The sequence below is a fragment of the Hyperolius riggenbachi genome, chromosome 9 (assembly GCF_040937935.1).
Source record: "Hyperolius riggenbachi isolate aHypRig1 chromosome 9, aHypRig1.pri, whole genome shotgun sequence".
In the NCBI taxonomy this organism is placed as follows: Eukaryota; Metazoa; Chordata; class Amphibia; order Anura; family Hyperoliidae; genus Hyperolius; species Hyperolius riggenbachi.
The window spans coordinates 171,079,475-171,099,852 of NC_090654.1; the positions used below are offsets into that span (position 1 = coordinate 171,079,475).

The window sequence follows — 20,378 nt, forward strand, 5'->3', positions numbered from 1 at the left end:
CTCGAGTCTGATGTTGCCCTTTCAGGTTGTGAGCGGCTGAAAAAAAAATAAATTAGAGCCGCTGTAAAAAACTTTCCTGATAAAGGCTGTATTTTGACTCTAACTACTGCTAACTATAACCGTGCCTTACCTATCAGAGTTATGCTGGTCTATTTCCTGGGCAGCGTTATGATCCTCCATGCTCCAATGCAGCAACAATATGCAGCACTACGAGAGAATGAGGGAGAGAACGATGGGGGGCATAGTTAGTATCCACAGTACTACTCTGAAACACAAGTGTGCTAATGAGTTAATAAGGGGTTCCTGTACCTTTAGCTGCGGGTAGTCAGAGTAGAAAAAAAAAAACTCCTGCGGGAGGGCCTACCAGAGAGGGATGAATGTGCCTGAGGACCACAAATATACAATCAGTCAGGGTAATAAGCGGACCTCTCACCATGTCCTGTAGCTTGTTTTCCGAGCTCCTTACCGAGAGCGCCTCAGCTTGGTGTGTCCCTGTCCGTCTGGCAAGCGGTGATGGCAAGGGGACGCCTGCTAGAAATAGTTCCGGCTCCAGTGAGTACTTCCTGTCCGGCTACTGCCTCTCGCCGGAAGTGACGTCCTGGCCGCAACGCGGAAGAGGTCTGCGCTTCTTGCTGAGCCGCATACTGCGTCTCGCATTGCTGCTGCCCAGTCATACTCTGCGCCGCTTTACAGCGCTTGGCCCCCTGTCCTGTGCTCCCCATAAAGACCAGCAAAAAGATGGGAGATGCATCCGCCCGGATCCCTTTAGGATCGTTCAGCGGGAACTATGCGCCGTTCGTCGCGCGATGGCTGTGAAGACACAGCAGGTAAGGCAAAAAAAAAAAGTAACGAGAACAAAGTAACTATATCTATATCCAAGTTCTTAACAAAAACCAGTCCTGTGGAGTGGACGGAAGAAAAAAAGCACTGGACTGGGGAGGGGCTGGGAAATTTATACAGACCAGTCCTGGAGGGGTCAGGGGGCGGAGCTGACCCGTAGTGTGCTGCCAGGGAGACAGATAGGAAATACTATTTGTAGGCTTTTTCTAGCAAAAAAATTAACCATAGTAGGATTTTGATCAGGGACACTCAGATCTCTTCATATGTGTATACATTTGTGTTTGTATTTATATATTTTTGTGTTTTTTTGTACATCTGTGTGTATACAAATATTTCTAAGAAGAAGCAACACCATGTGCAATAAAATAACAGACTCCAAACTCTCCATAAGAAATCAACATTTATTGAATAAATATTGTATAAACAGGCTGACACACAAGATTATCTTTTACACGCAAATGGATGGAATGGTCCCTATCCATATCTGTAACTATACGCACTAAACATTAAATTACACAGTCATTTTTTCGTGCCCATTTTTAATTTCTTAAGGTTCACATATCAATTTCCATATTCACATATCTATATTACGATCCAGTTCATGCCACTTTAAAAGTTAAAACAAGAAGCACTATAAAACAAGGGTGGAGAATTCTAGCGAACAGGGGATAACTTACTCACGGTGCAGAAGAAAAACATTCAAACATCACCCCACACAAAAAGAAATAAAAACATTTTATATATTTTATACAGGCTTAGTTCATTTCTATTTTTAATTAATAAACACTGCTTGTTTAAAATAAAGCAAGATATGTTTTTGTAATCTGCTCATAAAACACAGATGAGAATAAGTCAAATGCACAGGACACCAGACCTTACTGAACAAAAGAGAAAAAATCTAAAATTATAAAAAGAAATAAAAACACAATTTCATTTAAAATGAATGTTTTTGGTTCACAGTGTTTATTATAAGCCCCAAGATTTAGCGACTATATTACACAGGTTCATACAGCTTATCAGAAAATAAATTCAATGAACGAACCGTTGAGACATTAGTTTGATACAGTCTTGCACCATTAATCATCAGAAAAAAATGCCCTATAACTGTACAATAGAGAAAATTGGCACATACATAAAAATTGAACTGTACATTTTTATCTCTCCATGACTTACCCAGTGTATTTCAAAATTCTGATAATGTCTCAATCTAGTTCAAGTATTTTAACTGCAGAGTTAACGAAAAGACCTGATTGCAGGGGGGTGATTCCGGGCCCCCTGCAGGACAACAAATTGTTCTAAAGAATTGTTGCCGGTATGAAAGTGCAACACTTGTCATATGTTATAAATAAATACAATAAATATAAATTGAGAATATTTGATATTTTCACAATATACATGATAATGAAAAGGACACTCAGTTATAAATATCTTCTTTTTTTATACCTTGGCATTACATTCTTCGGTTAGGAAAGAAGTAAATGAAATACATAACTATTATTTACCATAAACACACATATGTAATTATCTCTGACCACCAGATAGTCTCTTGATAGTCTCTTTAAATAAACCATCTCAGATGCTTCCAGACATACATACAGAATAATCGAGCAGCCAAAAGGGTTGAGAAAGAGAATGGTTACATGGATACAGTTATTACACAGGACTAGTAATACAGTTTAATGACTCCCTTATCCATCTACCAAAATTATTGAAAGACAAACATAGACATGAAAATGTAAAATGACCATGAAGGGTTGTCACTCTTTGTAGTCTCCCTTGAATCCTAGACCTGTTCTTATTATCAGAGGAAAGGGCAGAATTTCTTTGTCTTCAAAATATTATTAAAGACATCCTTATTACTGAACTGAAGTATTTGTTAAAAAAAAAAAAAAAAAAAAAAAAGATTTTCACTTACCTGGGGCTCTTGCCAGCCACCTGCAGCCGCCCTGTGCCCACGCCGTTTCAAAACAATCCTCCGTTCCCCCGCCGCAGCTCACTTTTCTTCACGCAGTGAAAGCCGACGTCGAAGTCCACTGCGCCCTGGCGGTTGCGTATCCTCATGCGTTCCCATGGCTTGGAGCGTCCTGCGCAGGAGCAGTAAGAGAAAGTCTCTACGATGAGAGCGTGAACGAAGACACGCGCAGACAGTGCTGTGCAGGTGCAGTGGACTCTGAAGAAGTGAAAATGATCCGTGGCGGGGGAACGAAGGATCATTTTGAAACAGCATGGGCATTCTGCAGGGTGCTGGCAAAATACAAATACTTCAGTTCTGCTTTAAAGAGACTCTGTAACAAAAATGTTAGCAGTATTTCTCCTATCCTACAAGTTCCTAAGGCTGTTCCATTGTGCTCTGGCTTACTGCAGCACTTTCTACTTGCACGGTCTCTGTAATAAATTAACTTATCTTTCCCCTGTCGGATTTGTCGGCTGTGTCTGGAAGGCTGCCAACTCTTCAGTAATGTGACCAAGTTAACTCCTTCCAAGCCCCTCCAGTGCTCCTGTGAGGATTATTCCTCACAGACAATGTCCCTGCTCTCACTGTCAGCTTGTCTGCTATCTGTGAGGCTGATAAATACAGACTGATAAACTGAACAAAGAATAGCTGGCTGAGGAGGAAGCTGCCTGTCAGGCTGACACAAGTGCAGAGCCAAGACACAGCTTGTCATGCTTCATTGACACAGAGCTCTTTCAAAACTTGCACATAACCTCTGGAGAGTGAATTCAATGTGTAACTCACTGAATTCTCTGTGTACTCACTGTGTATTAACTGAGTTCACTGCTCTGCTGATGTACTTCCTGTTTTGGTGGCCATCTTTTCTGTTTACAAACAGTTTATAAAACAGGTTTTTTTACCCTCTTTATTGCAGCGGAGAGCAGCAAAAATATTACAGAGGGGGCTAGGAGATGACACCAAACAGGGAGGGATGTTTGTTTATACTTCATTTTGTGAATACAGATTCTCTTTAAGGATAATAAGAATTAGGGATGCTCACCGCGTTTCGCGGAATTAATTTTTCCGCGATTCCGGACGGAATTTGGTGGTTCCGTTCCTTCGCATCAGAACGGAATTGCCTTAGCGCTATAGTGGAAATTCCGTGGAACGATGCGTAATTCCGGTGGAATGCGGAATTTTGTAAACCAATCGCAAGGAAGCCCCTAAAAGAAGTTTGAAGTGGAAACAACAGAATTTCTTCCCGAAAATAGGAATTTCTGCACCAATCAGAGGCTTACAAAAACCACCCAAACGGATTTCTGCATGAAAATTGGAATTATTTCATCACCAATTACAGTGTTAACAAAAAACAATCAATCCTATGTTAGCAACCAGCTCCCTAGCTATCTCACCTATTCCAACCATTTTGTATAGGTCCCATAGCCTACGCGACACCTCCTGCAGTGCAAAAACCACCGCCATGGGACCACCGCCAGGTCCCAAAGCTTACGCGACACCTCCTTTGGCGCCAAAACCACCGCCATGGGACCACCACCAGGTCCCAAAGCTTACGCGAAACCTCCTGCATCGCCAAAACCACCGCCATGGTACCACCGCCCGGTCCCATAGCTTACCCGACACCTCCTATGGCGCCAAAATGACAGACATGGGACCACCGCTAGGTCCCATGGCTTACGCAACACCTCCTGCGGCGCCAAAATGACCGCCATGGGATCACCGCTAGGTCACATGTCTTAAGTGACACCTCTTGCTGCTAAAAAAAAATGACGGGGGAAACAGCCACTAGGTCCCACGGGCTTCCATTTAGCATAAACGAGGTTTCATTTGCGATTACTTGAATTTTTCCGCTGGAATGTGGAATTGGCGACGGAATTTAGCGCTGGCAGAATTCCACAATTCCGGCGGAAAGGAATTTGCTCTTTCAGATCATCCCTAATAAGAATGTCTTTAATGATATTTTGAAGACAAATAGAAATTCTGGGCACATTGAGGCATGGCTTAGGGCTGGCTTAGGAGTCAGGACTAGTACACATAAATTGTTTTGCAGTGCAGTTCCACTGCATTAAGCAACCAAATAACGGTCAGTCCACCACCGTGCACATTCCAACTAGATTATGCAAGAGGAAGGGTGGATCAGCAGTTGTACAGCCACTCAATCCACTTATCAGCCGTGGCAATTAGTCAGGGTTCTCAAAAGCTGCATGCATTGTCTGTCAGGTGGTTCTGCTGCTGAATCAATGTTGACTTGCACAGGAACACCAAGTAAACTCAGTGCAAACATGGTTGAGATGTGGTCAGTAGATATTCACTCAAAATGAAAATATATACTACTGCCACTTAAACCTCACAGGTGTTGCCTAAGAACCGCCCAAGGACACCTGACTGCTGCATTGCATAACCTTGAGTGAACACATAGGGGTTATTAGTGGCTAATTTTGAAGTGGATAGGAAGTGATTACTGCACCACACTCCAACTGTCCAGGTGAACTAATTGTATCTCAATTTTAGACTGCAAATGGAACATGATAGGGCAGCTGCTGTTTGTGACAGGCAAGTGACCACTGCAGAGGCAGGGCCAGTCCAGGACAGAGCAAAGCGCACATCAGCAGCATTAGCAGCAGCATCAGGCAGAGACCTTGGCTCAGTTCAAACAAGTAAGTTGCAGACGTGGCTTTACTGGCCACAGATACTAGTTCCATCACAGTGAATCTCTAGATAGTAAAAGCATATTAGTATAGCAAGACCGATGACAGTACTTCAGCATATGGTAGGCACAATGAGAACAGCTTTTACTGTAGTAAGAGCAATTAAATTATTCCTGATTAGCCTCTAGTGTCTGCCTCAGGGCTCATTTACATTGTATGCGATTGTGATGAGATTCCAATTTTGATGCAAGTCCTACATGCTACATTTTTATTTTGCATCTTTCTTCTTGTGTTGCTGGCATCTAGTGAAAATCGTATTGGAATTGGATTGGATGTAAAAGAAGCCTTACTGTGTTATTTGGGTAGTGGAAAGTGTGATTGTATAGGAGGTAATGCTGGACACTAACATTAAGAGGTATTTGCACAGTGAAATTATTGATTCCAAAAAAATATATCTCTGTAATATTAAATTAGACTCTACGCCCTGTGGGGGTTGTATCATTGTCCCCTGCAGTGTCATTTCTTAATGATTGTTGGCCTCTAGTTTAATCTACACACCTCACTAATTAAATATACAGCACAGCTTAATATGTTGGCACCTTGCAAATACAGGATGATAATAAAACTGAATAACAGTCTTAAAGCCCTCCGTCAGGCTCATGTTTGTGTAATGTATACGGTGTGGAATATATCTTGCAATGCACAAAGTTTTGAGCAGGGCGCATACACTATTTTCGCATTCTTCAATTTTTGCAAAATGAACTTCCATTGTTATTTTCAGATGCAGCTTGGTTATAATAAATAGCAGTATGCGAACTCTTTAGACTCTTCCCCCTTTCCAATCAGTACCCACAGGAAGTACTTAGAGTGAAGTTGGGAGGGAGTACCAGTCAGTATTTCAGTATGAACACAGAGCTGATACTGTCTACTTCCTCTCTGCTGCTTAAAGATTAACTGTTTGTAGCCAGTCTTGTATCTAAAGGTCAACATAGTTTTATTGTCAATCCCTGTCTAAGTCCTCTCTCTTGTGTATAATAAAGCAATTATCCCTTTCACAACCTTCCCAATGCGTTAATTTAAAAAAGTTATGTAAAAAAGAGGTGACAATTGGTATGTTGTGGCAAGCATGGCAGGTTAATGAGAGTCACACATGACTTTATGGACCCACTGTGAATGGGTGTGAAAGGAGTTAAATGTTGCATTATACAAATAAAGTAAAGGAACTGTATAGCTGCAGTGGGAGGAGCTAGTTGGTGTCAGGTGATTTGTTGTGTGCTTGGGTGAGGGACTCCCATTCTACTGGCAATAAGGAGCTAGTGGATTCTGCCAGGCAGCAACTTTCAATGTATTCATTGCAAAAAGCATAGATATGCAATGTACAAAACATTCCGTATTGCTTATTAATGCAAATTTACATACAAAAGCATTTAAAAAATGGGAGACTAAAAGAGGTCTTTAAGAATGACCTAATAATTATGATTCATTTTTCCAGTTAATCATGAACAAATTATTGAATAGGAGACCTCAAAATTAAAACAGCAGAGTTCAAATAAACTTTGAACAGTTGGATTCAAATGAGCAGAACAGCTATCATTTTTGATGTGATCAATTTTGAAATCATTGATGTGAAACAATCACATTATACTGTGTCTGTGTGTGGCTAGTGTAAAGATTGGTAGCGACATTTCTGTGTCAGAAGTGCAAAATGTGATATGACAACCCCCTTCCTTTCTAACCAGTGACTATTGTACTAATTACGCATGGCATGCACTTGTTCTTTCATGTGGAGGGCATGGAAGGAGATTCTGCAGAAAAAAACAACACAAAAATAAATAAGTAAAAATCTTTGGGGTTGCATTCAAACTGGCCAACCACTGTTCTCCCAAGCAGGGTATCCTCTGGATGTCAGGATACACTTTGATATAGACATACAGCTGTACAATTCAACACATCCGGAATAGACAGGACAATGGTTCCACATTGTACAGATGGAGTATAAAACCAGGTACAGGAAAGATGGCCCTTTAAAAAAATCTTAATACAAAAATTATATATATACATTTCTGATCCAGGGATTTTTCTGGTGATTATAGAGAGTCAGCAAGGAATATTCTTACCCCTTCATACCTGAACTTAGGAAAAAACAACAAAACTAGATAGTCCAGAGGCTTCCCTGATCTTCTTAAACCCTTCCATTCCTGCATTTGCTCCCTCTGAATGTATTTGACTATATTTGTTGAATGGTATTGGCTCACAGCCACACTTCCCTCCATGTACAAGCGTGGGCATACTGTGCAGGCACCAGTATCGCCCACAACATAGCACAAATCCGCTTGTACATGGCTTTTTATGTATGTCATGAGGGTATATTACTGTTATTTTTTGCAAATAAGGGCTTGTAATAAGTTACAGATGCAAAACTGAAAAAAAAACATACCTTTATTTCCCCCAAAATTATTGTCGCCATATATTGTACTAGGGACATATTTTAAATGTTGTAATAACCGGGACACATGGGCAAATAAAATGTGTGGATTTTTATCTACAGTAACATGTTTTATTTTAAAACTATAATGGCTGAAAACTGAGAAATAATCAAATTGTTTTCCATTTGTTTCTTATTATTCCCGTTAAAATGCATTTAGAAACAAATAATTCTTAGCAAAACGTATCACTCAAAGAAAGCCTAATTAGTAGCAAAAAAAACCCAAGATATAGATCATTTAGTTGTGATAAGTAGTGAAACAAACATGCGGCTTATCCAGTCAGTCAGAAACCACTACTCTGCATGCTTGTTCAGAGCATATGGCTGAGGCCGGTTTCTGACTGCAAGCTGGCGGTAGCGATGTGGTGCATTGCACCCGCAACACTGCATCGCAATGCCAGAAACGGGCTGTATACGGTGTTCCCTGTCTGGCCACCAGACAAGCAGGAAGTGACGCGCGCTTGCGGTCACTTCCTTCTTCGGGGTATGCTGTAGTGCACAGAAGTATATTGTAAAAATACGCTTCCGCGCAATGCGTCGGAAAGTGTTTAAAAATCCCAGCGTCGCCATAGACTAACATGATTTCCGGGCCGAGGCAGATCGCAGCATAAGCCGCCCGGTAATGTTCTGGACCATCAGCAGATCGAGGACTTCCAGCGGATGAATGACCCCATTGACTTGCAATAGGCAAGCGTCAAGACACATACAATTTACACAGAGCAACATTCCAATGTGAAAGGGCCCTAAGAGTATTAGAGGCAGAGGATCAGCAGGACAGCCAGGCAATCTGCATTGTTTAAAATGAAAAAAAATGTCAGCTTCCATATCCCTCTAAGTTTAGGTGTCCTAAGGGTTTTCCTATTTGTACTCTTATACAAGATGTATTCTGCATTGTGCTCTCTTGATTTGAGCAAAAGCTCAGTATGAATATACACTGAATGTGAAGGGTTACATAAAATAAATGATTATCATATGTTCTAGTCCAGCACTACTGCCCATTATTTATATTTCATAAAGAAGCCCTGGTCTTTGTCGCAGACTGGAGATGGAGGAAGCGCCATGCCTTGTGGCGGGTTGGCCAGAGAAACACGCTCTGCACTTAAACCCAAAGCAGATGCACACTTACACATAACACAGTGTCTTCCTTGTCCAAACACATAGAAAGCTTTGTGTTTCTACATGCATAGAAGAAAATGCATTCCGTCAATAGCTTGCTGGAGAGAGAATGCAGCACAAGGATTTACATGTTTGATGGATTACATTAGCTGAAGAGATATTAAAATGTATAAGTGGGTAAAGATACCAGAATAGGACTATGGAGACAAACTGTATATATCATGCAACCCACATTTCTGTGCTGTCCCAATAGCACATACAAATATCAACATGGCCCTGCTGCACACAAACCTGTTCACACCTGGTTGGCACAAGTGCTCCAGTAAACTTGGATGCATAGAACACGTTATTGTCTGCTATTAGGTGGCAAGTGTTGCAGCTCTCACTTAGGCCATATCAGATATTGACAAATGTTCCAGAAAGGGTAGTGAGTTAGCAGTGTGTGATTGTGGTTGTGTGCAGACCTGCAGAAATATTATGCTATATAATAATAGGCAACTGTCCCTGCGTACAGCAGGGACAGTTGTTTCTGTGTAGCTGGGTCCGTGATTTTTGATACTGTGCATGTGCGCAGCACGGACCTAGCCCCACACAGGCAGGAGGACAGGGACGGAGCCAGGCGGGCATGTGAGCGGGCAGCCGGGTTTGCAGCAGGTGCGCATGCGGCGGGTGCGTGCGCAGGTGTGCATCGGGTGCGCGACGGGCGAGACAGACCTAGCCCGTTTTTAAACGGGCTAAGGTTACTAGTTTGTTAAATAAATCTAAAATGGCCTCATTTATAAAAAATAAATAAAGAAATACAAATCTTGTGATTTTATGGATTCACATCACCACTAATTCCATGATTATTTAAGTACCCTGACTATGGTCTGATATAACCCAAGTGAAATTTACAAAGTCTTGTCACCTAAAAGCAGACCTTTTTTTGCAAATCAAGGCCAGTTATACATATATACGGGACCAAGCATGCTCTCTAATATCCTCCAGTGCCAACATTAGGAATAATGTATTTTCTAACTGAATCCCGATAACTGCAATATTATTCAAGAAAGCAAAGGCACAAGGACAGGAAGTAAAGGAATTTTAACAGCAGAGCACAAACAGCAGTCTTCCCATTTTTCTTCAGTCGAGTGGGGAACAGGGAGGATGGCTGCTAGGTTTTCATGGTTCTCTTTGTCCCCATCCCCAGTATGGAAAGTCTCAGTTCCTGCCTTCTTGCCTAGACACAGCTAAGCACGGGTCAAGATTTAGGAAGCATGAACAACATCCCTGATACCCATTTTACATTATTAGTGTTTATACTAAGGACTGGTTATCCACCATAGTGCTATGTGGGTGGGCATTACTCCGCAGTTTAATTAAGGCAAAGACGTTGTGGGCTATCACAGGGTATATGAGTACACAACTGTGTGTGACCATTAGGCTTTCCATTCCCAAGTAGGATTGCTTAGATTGCTTCTACCACAAGGCAAAGTGTAGGGATCTATTCTCACAGGGCTCTCTGCAGGGTTGTAACTAAAAGGAAAAAGCCCTGTGACCGGGGGGGGGGGGGGGGACAGAGGTGTAAGGGGGCCCCAACTACCAACCTTCCGTCCCTCCAATACTCAATATGAGGTGTTTTTGTGGCTCCACTTGGTATGGGTGTGAAGATCCTGATAGCTACACTTGTTTTATGACCCTTGTAAGGTGGGCATCCAGGCTGTGAGGGTCACCAAGGGAAGGCAAGAGTAGGGATGTGAAGATTAAGGGGGCACCATCAATGTTTTTCTAGGGGGCCCATGATTTGTAGTTAGTTCTGGCGCTTTGTGTGTCAGGACTATCTTCTCAATTTACCACATGGGCCTGCAAGCCTTTCTTGTTGCTATCTAGGCTATAAGAACTTTCAAAATCCTTTGTACCTTGTGCTTAGCAAATAGAAATGGCAGCCACATAATGGAAAGGCTGCAGAATATTCCTGCATACAAGCACCTTGTCTTAGATTTTTCTGTCTCTATGGAGTGAATGGAACTATGTGCAAAACAGTTGCATTCAGATTGCTAAATGTTCTAGATTAGGGATGGTTGTTTATAAGAGAAATCACAGAGAAATAAGAGCTCATGGCCATCCAATCAGACACTTACAAAATGATCACCTGATCATATTAGTCACTTGCTTCTCCATAATTTCTCTTGCAGGCAGTTATCTTTTGTATTAAGGATATTGGATCAGTCAACTTGCAGAGTATTCTCCAGCATTCAGAATTGTTAAAATTGGGTTGAAAACTTTGCGTTTTTATATGATTGTCAAACTTAATAAACTGATTTGATGATTCAAACATCATTATCAATAGCCTACAGCAAGTCCAGCTGATATAGACTTATTGGTATGAGATCAAACAATAAATCAATAATATAATAAATACAATTAGAAATGGTGGAATTAAGGTACAGTACCTACAAGCAACATATAATTGTTGCCCAGCCCTGTTGTTTTTGGTAAGAATGGGAGAAAGTTATGCATCTGTACAGTTACCTCTAACAATGCTTGGCCAACATTGTGCTGGAAAAATTTGTAATCCAACTTGGATTTTACCTAAACAATCATTATGGTGTACCCACCCCAAGATAAGTACATTAGTCAGGCAAGTTGCTAGCCCCATAGATCTGTAGCACATGCCACAGATCTATTCTGGGGTGCCCTGAACCCCACCTGGCAGAGTCCCGCCTCGGACGGCACAGTACTCACCTCAGGCCGATTGGTCTTCGGGGCCTGCAGATATTTTCACTTAGGGCTTCTTCCCCTAGTGTCTGAGAATGAATCAGATGCTAGGAGCTCCTACTTCTGACTCTCAGATGCTAGGGGAAGAAGCCTGGAAGTGAAGAGGTCTCAAGCGGACGGAGGAGGTGAATGAGCAGCCGCTTGCTGTGCTACTGTGCCAGAGGACATCCAGGGCCCAAGGCAGAGCTAGCACCATAGTGTGTGTCCCTCTCCTCTGCCAGTTTTGCCTCTGAGCCTGGCTGAGGAGAGAAAAGGGGGGCATAGCTGGCAGAGGAGTAGGACACACACAACAGCACCTGGCATACCCCCCGATTGATGCACCACTGGTCCCAGCAAACCATACATTGTGGCACCACAGCTCCCAGCATGTTAGGCACTACAGCTCTAAGCAAACCCCCATAAATCCGTGGAGCTTTTATAAGGGCATGCTTGGAGCTATGGTTCCTCTATGGGGGCATGCTGGGAGCTGTGGTAATCCCAATGACTGAGCACCATCAGCCAGCATCATAGCCAGCCAGCCAGAATCCTGACTAGCCAGCCATATATGCTTTGATTCCCATGGAGAAAAGCACTATAAAAATATTAGTATTATTGCCAGGCCAGCCAGCATAACATTACCACCAGGCCAGCCGAGCACAACACCTAGGCCAACACAGAAGCCAGGTGTGGGGACTCTATTCCTTTTATTGTGAAATTCTGCCTATTTATGATATTTCTATGTGGGAACACACCTGTTGCACTGTGATTGTCGGTAGAGGTGGTGCATTGCAGTGCGGCAAGCTGCATTACAAACTGGCCGCTATGCCGCATTACAATGCACCACTGTGAACATAGCCTAGGTTACACTGCAGATTCGGTTGCACTGCTAAGTTCATGTATATTTGACCCCACAAAATTGTAGCTATCTACAGATTGGTGGCCATAATAAGGACAGAGCACAAATGTGATCATAGAGGCTACACTAAATGCCCTAACAAATGTGAGATGCCAATGGTTGCAATTTTTTTTACACATATTTGTTAAATCAATCAGGTCCGGTTTCTTATGCTGAGATTCTGTGATAAATACACATTTACTTATTTTCTGGTCTATAATCTACGCATATAAAAATGAACATAAAATATACATACATAACACAATCAATAAATTCATTCTGCATATTCATGTGGGTCCCAGTTTACAAAAGTCTTTACATGCAAATTAAAAATAAAATAAATTATATTTTAACCGAAGAATCGGATAAATGCATATTTTTCTTTAAAACATCTTTAAGGTTCAATGTGATGATTCAACCATTATAATACCCTTTTTGGGAGGGGGGAAAGAAAGCTCTTTATGTTGCATACTTATTCCAACCTCAGACAAATGGCAGCCAACAAATTTGTTAACTGTATGAACATTTTCTCAGCTTGAGACATCCCATGCAATGTCAGAGAAACATGCCACTTTTCATTTAGGTTTTCCATTTAACCCCTTTTCTGTCTGGAGAATGGCCCATAAAGGTTTCAGTGCACAAAAAGTCTGACAGTAAGGGGTTAAATTTGCCTATATATTGATTAGGTTGTCCAACCTGGCCGAGAGCACTTTAGGAACTTTGCTATGTAACCTTAACAGGGATTGGCCGAATAATGACCTTAGGCAGGTACAATCAATGCCAGCATAATTTCCCTCAGAATCTGAAGGATTATTAAGCATTACATGATTTTCTGGGCAGACAGTGTGTTTGAATTTTTAAGATTGAAAGAAGAACTCTGATAAGAACTGATTTCACCTAAACTGACTGTTTGGGCCTCTGTGACTTTAACAGTCAGGGTCGTGTGAAAGGAAACGAAAATGTGAGACATTCTGGCCATTTTTACTCCCCAACATGCTGTAGCTGAGAAGTTCTACTTCAAGGAACTGATGCAGGGTTCCTCTGGATTGCCATTGGGGAGGTAAGAGGAATGAACACTTTTACAATTCCCTTCCTTGTATCCAATGACTAGATCTTCCCACAGTTCTTCTTTGAGACTTGTCAGATCGAAACATGTCAGACCAATTGAGTACACCAAGCTTGTGTTTGACTGAAAGTCCAGATCCCTTGGTTACATCATTAACAATCGGAGAGGAAAGAGGAGGGGACTTTGTAAGATTTCTTTCTTTTTTTAAAAAACGTGACATCATTAGACAGCATTTTTTCAATACCATTGTACCATCCAAGCACTTTAAAGATGCTTCCAGGCAGGACTGTTCCATCTGACATTTTAATAGCGTGCATCTCCTCAGTTACTCTTCTGGGTCCTGTGAGTTACTCAGTGCAAGAAGCGAACACAGTCAGCCACACAATGGCCACGGATGGTGATTTCTGCAGTTGCATCGGTGAGGTTTGAATATGCAGTGCATCTTTTCTAGGGCTGTTTCACTCCTCCGCTGAGTGTTGCTAGTCTTTAACTGCAAAGAAAAAGAAATACATTTGAAAGAGAGCCTTTAGTTATTTGTAAGATTGTACTGTTGGAGTATATCTGGTTTGAAAGCAAACTTGTAGTGACAAGGACACCAGTTATAAGATACGTACACACGTCCAACTTTTTGGGCCAACTTTTCGTCCGACTTGTCATTTGGACGACAAGTTGGATGCGCTGTCGAGCGACTGATAACAGCCGGTTTGCCCGATCTGCTTACCGGATCCGTTGGACCAACTGTCGTTCAAACAACTGTCAGGTCACTACGTGTGTACAAATTACTTTTAGTTGTTTGTCCAACTGATAGACGTTTAAACATACAGTCGTTTAATCTAGACCTATGCAGCCCATTGTCCATTATCAAGTTGGTTAAACGACATGTAAATTAGGTAAATTAGCATACCAGTGTTGGTCAGTGTATTTAGGACGTCTGAATGACTTGTTGTTTGCACTTCGTCATTTAAATGACCATTTTAATCGACAATCAGGTTGGACGTGTGTACGCACCTTAAATCACTTCTTTGGTTACCTTAATTATTCTAAAGTGCTGCCTTTTTTCATGTCATGTACATTCCTGATCTTAAGTTTGCCCTGAGATTGGGAATGATTGGCTGCCCAGCTAAGAGGCAGAGGGCATTGCACAAAGGGTACAGGGACCGCATGGGGCAAAGAAAGCTACATGATGCAGACACTACAGATCTTTTGGAGGAGGGGAAAGACACTATACAGGGCCTATAGAATCAGGGTGTGGACTCTTTACAGGGGCCGTGGGGTGAAACTATAAAGATCTGGGTGAGGAGGGGGTGGACACTATACAGGGCCCGGGGGAGAAGGGGTTGGACACTATATAGGACCTGACTGAAAAGGGGGTGGCTACTATACAGGATCTGGATGAGGAAGGGTTGGGCATGGTACAGGGCATGGGTGAGAAGGGGGTGGGCACAATACAAGGCCTGTTGGAGAAGCAGGTGAACACTATACAGGACCTGGGAGAGAAAAAGGTGGACACTAAACACGACCTGGGGAGGAGGGGGTGGACAGTATACAGGACCTAGGGGAGAAGGAAGTAGAAACTATTTAGGACAATGGGGAGGATAGGGTGGACACTATGCAGGGCCTGGGGTAGGAGGAAGTGGATACTACACAGGACTGGGTGAGGATGGGGTGGACACTATGCAGGGCCTGGGGTAGGAGGGAGTGGACACTATACAAGACTGGGTGAGGATGGGCTGGACACTATGCTGGGCCTGTGTGAAGATAGGGTGGATGCTATGCTGGGCCTGGGGTAGGAGGGAGTGGAAACTATGTAGAGTCTGGGTGAGGACAGGGTGGACGCTATACTGGGCCTGGGGTAGGAGGGGATTGACACTATACAGGGTTTGGGGCTAAAGAGGGGTACACTGTACACAGACACAGTCACAGATCACCACTACATAGCTGCAAAGCGGTGAGCAGAGTATATGAAATAACGAGTGTTTTTGCTACAATCAAAGTGGCAAACATCATTTGGCAATCTATAAGGTTGTGATAAGACTTATCACCCCTCCATACATATGGTAATCTATTCGTCACTGAATTATTATCAGTGAAGAGACACATGAACATGTATAAAAGTGCTATTCTTGTAATCAGCAGTTCACCATGAGTCCCTGACTCCACTGTCTGAATGCCTGTTTTTCATCTGCACTTCACTAAAGGTGGCCATACACTCGTTAGATTAGCAGCAGATGGATCATCAGCTAGATCTCTGATTTATCTCTCTGATCTATCTGATGCGTTTAGGAACATTTTTTACTAGGAACAGATTTCCAATAGATTTCAGTATGAAATCTATTGAAAATCGATCTGATGGCATTTGTTTGCCATCAGATTTCCATTGGTCTAATGCAAAATGATAAGCCATCTCAACAGATCGACCATCATGTCAGATCGATTGAAATCGATCGAAATCAGCCGCAAATCGACCGATCGGCCGATAATCGTCTGAGTGTATGGACCCCTTAAAGTACTCCTGAAGTCATATTAAGCACCTGTATAGAAAAAAATTGATTCGGATTACTTACCCAATCCTGTTTTCCCTCGCCGTCATATCAGGTAGTCCATCTCTCCCGTTCTGCTATAAATCAGCTTTTCCAAAATGTGCATGCAAGCTGGAGTAGCGCTGACTCGCTACGTATTTCCGGCTCAGCGCGATCCTCTGCTACTTCCATCTCAAAAACATTTCTAGAATCCATCCCTTCCTTTCACAAGAAGCAACTAAAATGCTTGTGCATGCCCTAATCATCTCCCGTCTCGACTACTGCAACACTCTACTCTGTGGTCTACCAAAAAGCAGACTGGCACCTCTCCAATCCCTACTAAACTCTGCTGCCTGTCTCATCCACCTCTCTTCTAGATCCTCTGAGGCAGTTCCTCTCTGCCAATCCCTCCATTGGTTACCAGTTGCCCAAAGGATCCAGTTTAAACTTCTCACGCTTGCATACAAAGCTCTACACAAGCTATCGCCTCCATACATTTCCTCTTTAATCTCCAGATACCTCCCCGCCCGGACCCTCCGTTCCTCACAGGAGACCCTTTTGTCCGCCAGCCTAGTAACCTCCTCTCACTCTCGCATCCAAGACTTCTCACGGGCTATCCCTTTCCTTTGGAACTCTCTCCCTCAGCCGGTTCGTCATGCCACGAGACTGGAAACCTTCAAACGTACTCTGAAAACACACCTGTTCAGACAAGCCTATAATTTGCTATAGGCAGCACTGAAGGCACACTGGCTCATGCACTAATCCTTGTGTTTCCTTCCCTTTTGTTTCCTCCCCACTACCCTCTAGATTGTAAGCTCGCAAGGGCAGGGACCTCCTCCTGGTGTTTCTCATACTGCTGTAATTTTAACATATGTACATGTACCAACTACACATCAACTATGTATGTATCTGTATTTATTCTATTCAATGTCATGACTGAACAGTGTCTTGTATTTCTTATGTATATTTGTTCCCCATTATTTGTTTGTACTATGTACAGCACTACGGAAGATGTTGGCGCTTTATAAATAAAAAAAAATAATAATAACAATTATTCAGCGCATCTCTGGCTTCTGAGCACCAGCGGTGGCACTGATTGTAATTTTCCCGAAAGCCACAAGAGCGCGCACACATCGATATACCTACATCTACCAGCGGACACACTGCACAGCTCGCAGCTCTCCTGCTGTGCAGTGAGAGCCGCGAGACTGTTACAACATGACCGCGCATATGGTGCCAGGATGCGCATCACGCGGCGAAAGATAGACACAATTACATGCGAACACGCAGGAGGATTAATTACCTTAGAGTCGGCGCTGAAAGCCAAACCGTCGCTTCTTCTCCTACCACTTCGACGTTCTATTACCCAGTCAAATACAGCGGTAGGCAGAGTGGGGACACCAGGGGGCAAATCAGGCTGGGATTTGTGCTGTGACTTAGTATTAGCACACGCATCATGAAAAAGCACAAGTAATTATAAAACAGCACTGAGTTCAGAGGTACTTTAAAGGTGGCCATAGACTGGTCGATTTGCCATCAGATTCGACCAACAGATAGATCCCTCTCTGATCGAATCTGATCAGAGAGGGATCGTATGGCCACCTTTACTGCAAACAGATTGTGAACCGATTTCAGCCCCGACCCGCCGGCGATTGAGAAAAATCTTCCGCACGGACGGACCGTCAGGAATCGACGGGAATGATCGATTTCGGACAGAAATCGATCCTTCTGTCAGCGGTGTGCGCAGCGATTTCACAGGCGATTTGATCACTGTGATCGAATCGGCCGTATATCAGAGGGAAAATCGTTAGGTGTATGGGCCCCTTAAGACAGGATTGACTGAAGCCAAAAGATTACCATTATAGCCAAGTACTAGGCAGCTTTTAAGTAAATAAAAATTGCAGCCACCATATTCCTCTTGCTACACGTTTCTTTTCCTCAAGATTACCCAGTTGAGTCTTGAAAACCCATGGTTCTTGCACCCCCTATAAAAAGAACAACCAGATAGCTAAAAGCTGCAAATGTGATCTGCTCTTTGACTTTTTATTCAACATTGCTGTGATATGTAAAAGGTAATACAAAAAAAAAGCATTTTGTTCACACACAGCTTCAGTACCTTTTTCATCTCTTTTTTGTGTCTCTAACCATATCTCAGATCTGGATGGCATACTGCTTTAGAGAATGATGGAAATAGGGTGCTCTCTCCCTTTATCTTCAGCTTAGTAAACATATGACATACTAGCTGGTGATGACCAGGCGTTACCCCCGGGTATGTATTTGGCTGGTGTTGCCTCTGCCCACTTTTTCTAAACCTAATGCTGGGAATACACGGGGCGTTTTTGTGGCTCGCTTCTGCCGCCCGCTCGATTCCCCCGCTCGATCTCATGCCCAATTCTCTTATCTTCCATTCGTTTTTCTTATCTTTTCCTATTGTTTCCTATGCGAAATCGAGCACGGAATTGATCGGGCGGGAGATCGGACATGTTGGAAATTGTCAATCGAGCCATCTAAATGGCTCAAAAATGTACCATGTATTCCCAGCATAACACACAATTACTCAATGACCTTGTTTGTGAGCTTTGCTGTCTTTGGCATCAATAATTTGCATTGAAATTAAAGAAATCCGATTGGCTGTGGCTCCACCCCTTTTCTGAATTTGAACCCAAGTCACCCAATGACCAACTGTACCAGATTTGAGGCTAGTGCCATTAATAGTGCAAGAATGGCAACAATTGAATATTCTCCTTGAAAATCAATAGGTGAATTTTGATTGGCTTTTGTAGGCTCCACACACTTTTTTGAATATTAATCCCAGTCACCCAGTGACCAACTACGCAAAGTTTAAGAACCTTACCATTAACAGTGTAAGAATGGCCGCAGTTTACATTTTACCAGTGAAATTTATATTTGTCTCCACCCACTTTTTGGTTAGGGGGATAAAAAGTATCCTTTATGTTGTTCCAGGTAATGTACTATGTGTGTGCCAAATTTCATTCAAATCTGTTCAGCCATTGTTGCGTGATTGAGTAACAAACATCCAAACGTTCGCATTTATAATATTAGTAAGCTACTAGACATACAGTAATATATGAACCGTTTTGTTCAGATGAAAATAAATGTAAAACTCTTACAGGAGCAATGCTGGTCATTTTAAAGACCCCATGTCTAGCAAACGGCATAGAGATATTGCATATCAAGTGCAGGCAAACTAAACAAATACAGTATGTCTTGTTTCACAAATCTGACTACAGTTCAATATGAGATGTGTGTGAGAGAGTGAAACAATCACTTCAAATCGTTATGATTTGTTCTTTTTTAAGTAGTTAAAAGACATTCACCTTAGAGGCTCTTTGTATTAATGGTAGGCCATGAAACATGTTTCATTGTCGACACATTAATAAATGTAACTAACACCAAGTAAACTTGTAAGAACATTACTGGAGTTTTGTTAGCTAATAATAAAGACTTTAATGGAATATAGACAAGAAAATTACTCAGTCATTCCTCGAAAAGAAGAAGAAACTGACTTTCAGGCAGCAGATTACACAGAAAATGACAGGTTGTTCTGATAAGTGGGGAGAGAAGGCCTCTCACATCTCTCACTGCAGGTATGTGAATATGTCTGTGATGTGTGCGCCTGTGACTGCTCCATGCCTGCGGCTGTTCCTGGCCAATTATAACATATCTGCAGATGCAACATTATCCTCTTCCTAACAAAGAGACTGGGAGATCAGACAAACCACCTACACTGCTCTCTTATAATGATTTCAGATGCTCTTTTAAATTCCTTTCCTTTAATAAGTAAAAACTTAAAAGAATAGACATACACAAACCATTTTTGATAATTGATGAGAAAGCCATTAGACACCGTTGAGGCTTGGTGGAAGTTGAAAGAGAAGAGTACATGTGGCTTTACATGTCTTCTGAACTGCTTGCTTGCAGCACCTACCAGCAACCTGCTGCCCTCCAGCTGTGAAGGAACCAAAGTCTCAGGCTACAGCTAGTAAGGTAGGATAGGGCCTTGGTGGTTCTTTCACAGCTGTCAGGCAGCAGATTGGCCATCTGTGATTGCATAACTCTGTAATTTACAGTATGTGACTTAAAGCACAGCTACTGGTACAA

At 42.4% G+C, this 20,378-nt stretch overlaps 1 protein-coding gene across 17 annotated transcripts in view; it reads right to left on the bottom strand.

The window, feature by feature from the left end:
- Positions 1–12,958: 12,958 nt before the first annotated feature.
- Positions 12,959–20,378, bottom strand: part of ERC2 (ELKS/RAB6-interacting/CAST family member 2) — a 1,931,514-nt gene continuing 1,924,094 nt past the window's right edge. For all 17 annotated transcript variants that reach the window (XM_068253678.1, XM_068253677.1, XM_068253691.1 and 14 more), the window contains one exon: positions 12,959–14,227. The gene's annotated coding sequence lies outside the window, so the exon portion shown is untranslated. The remainder of the gene's footprint in view (positions 14,228–20,378) is intronic.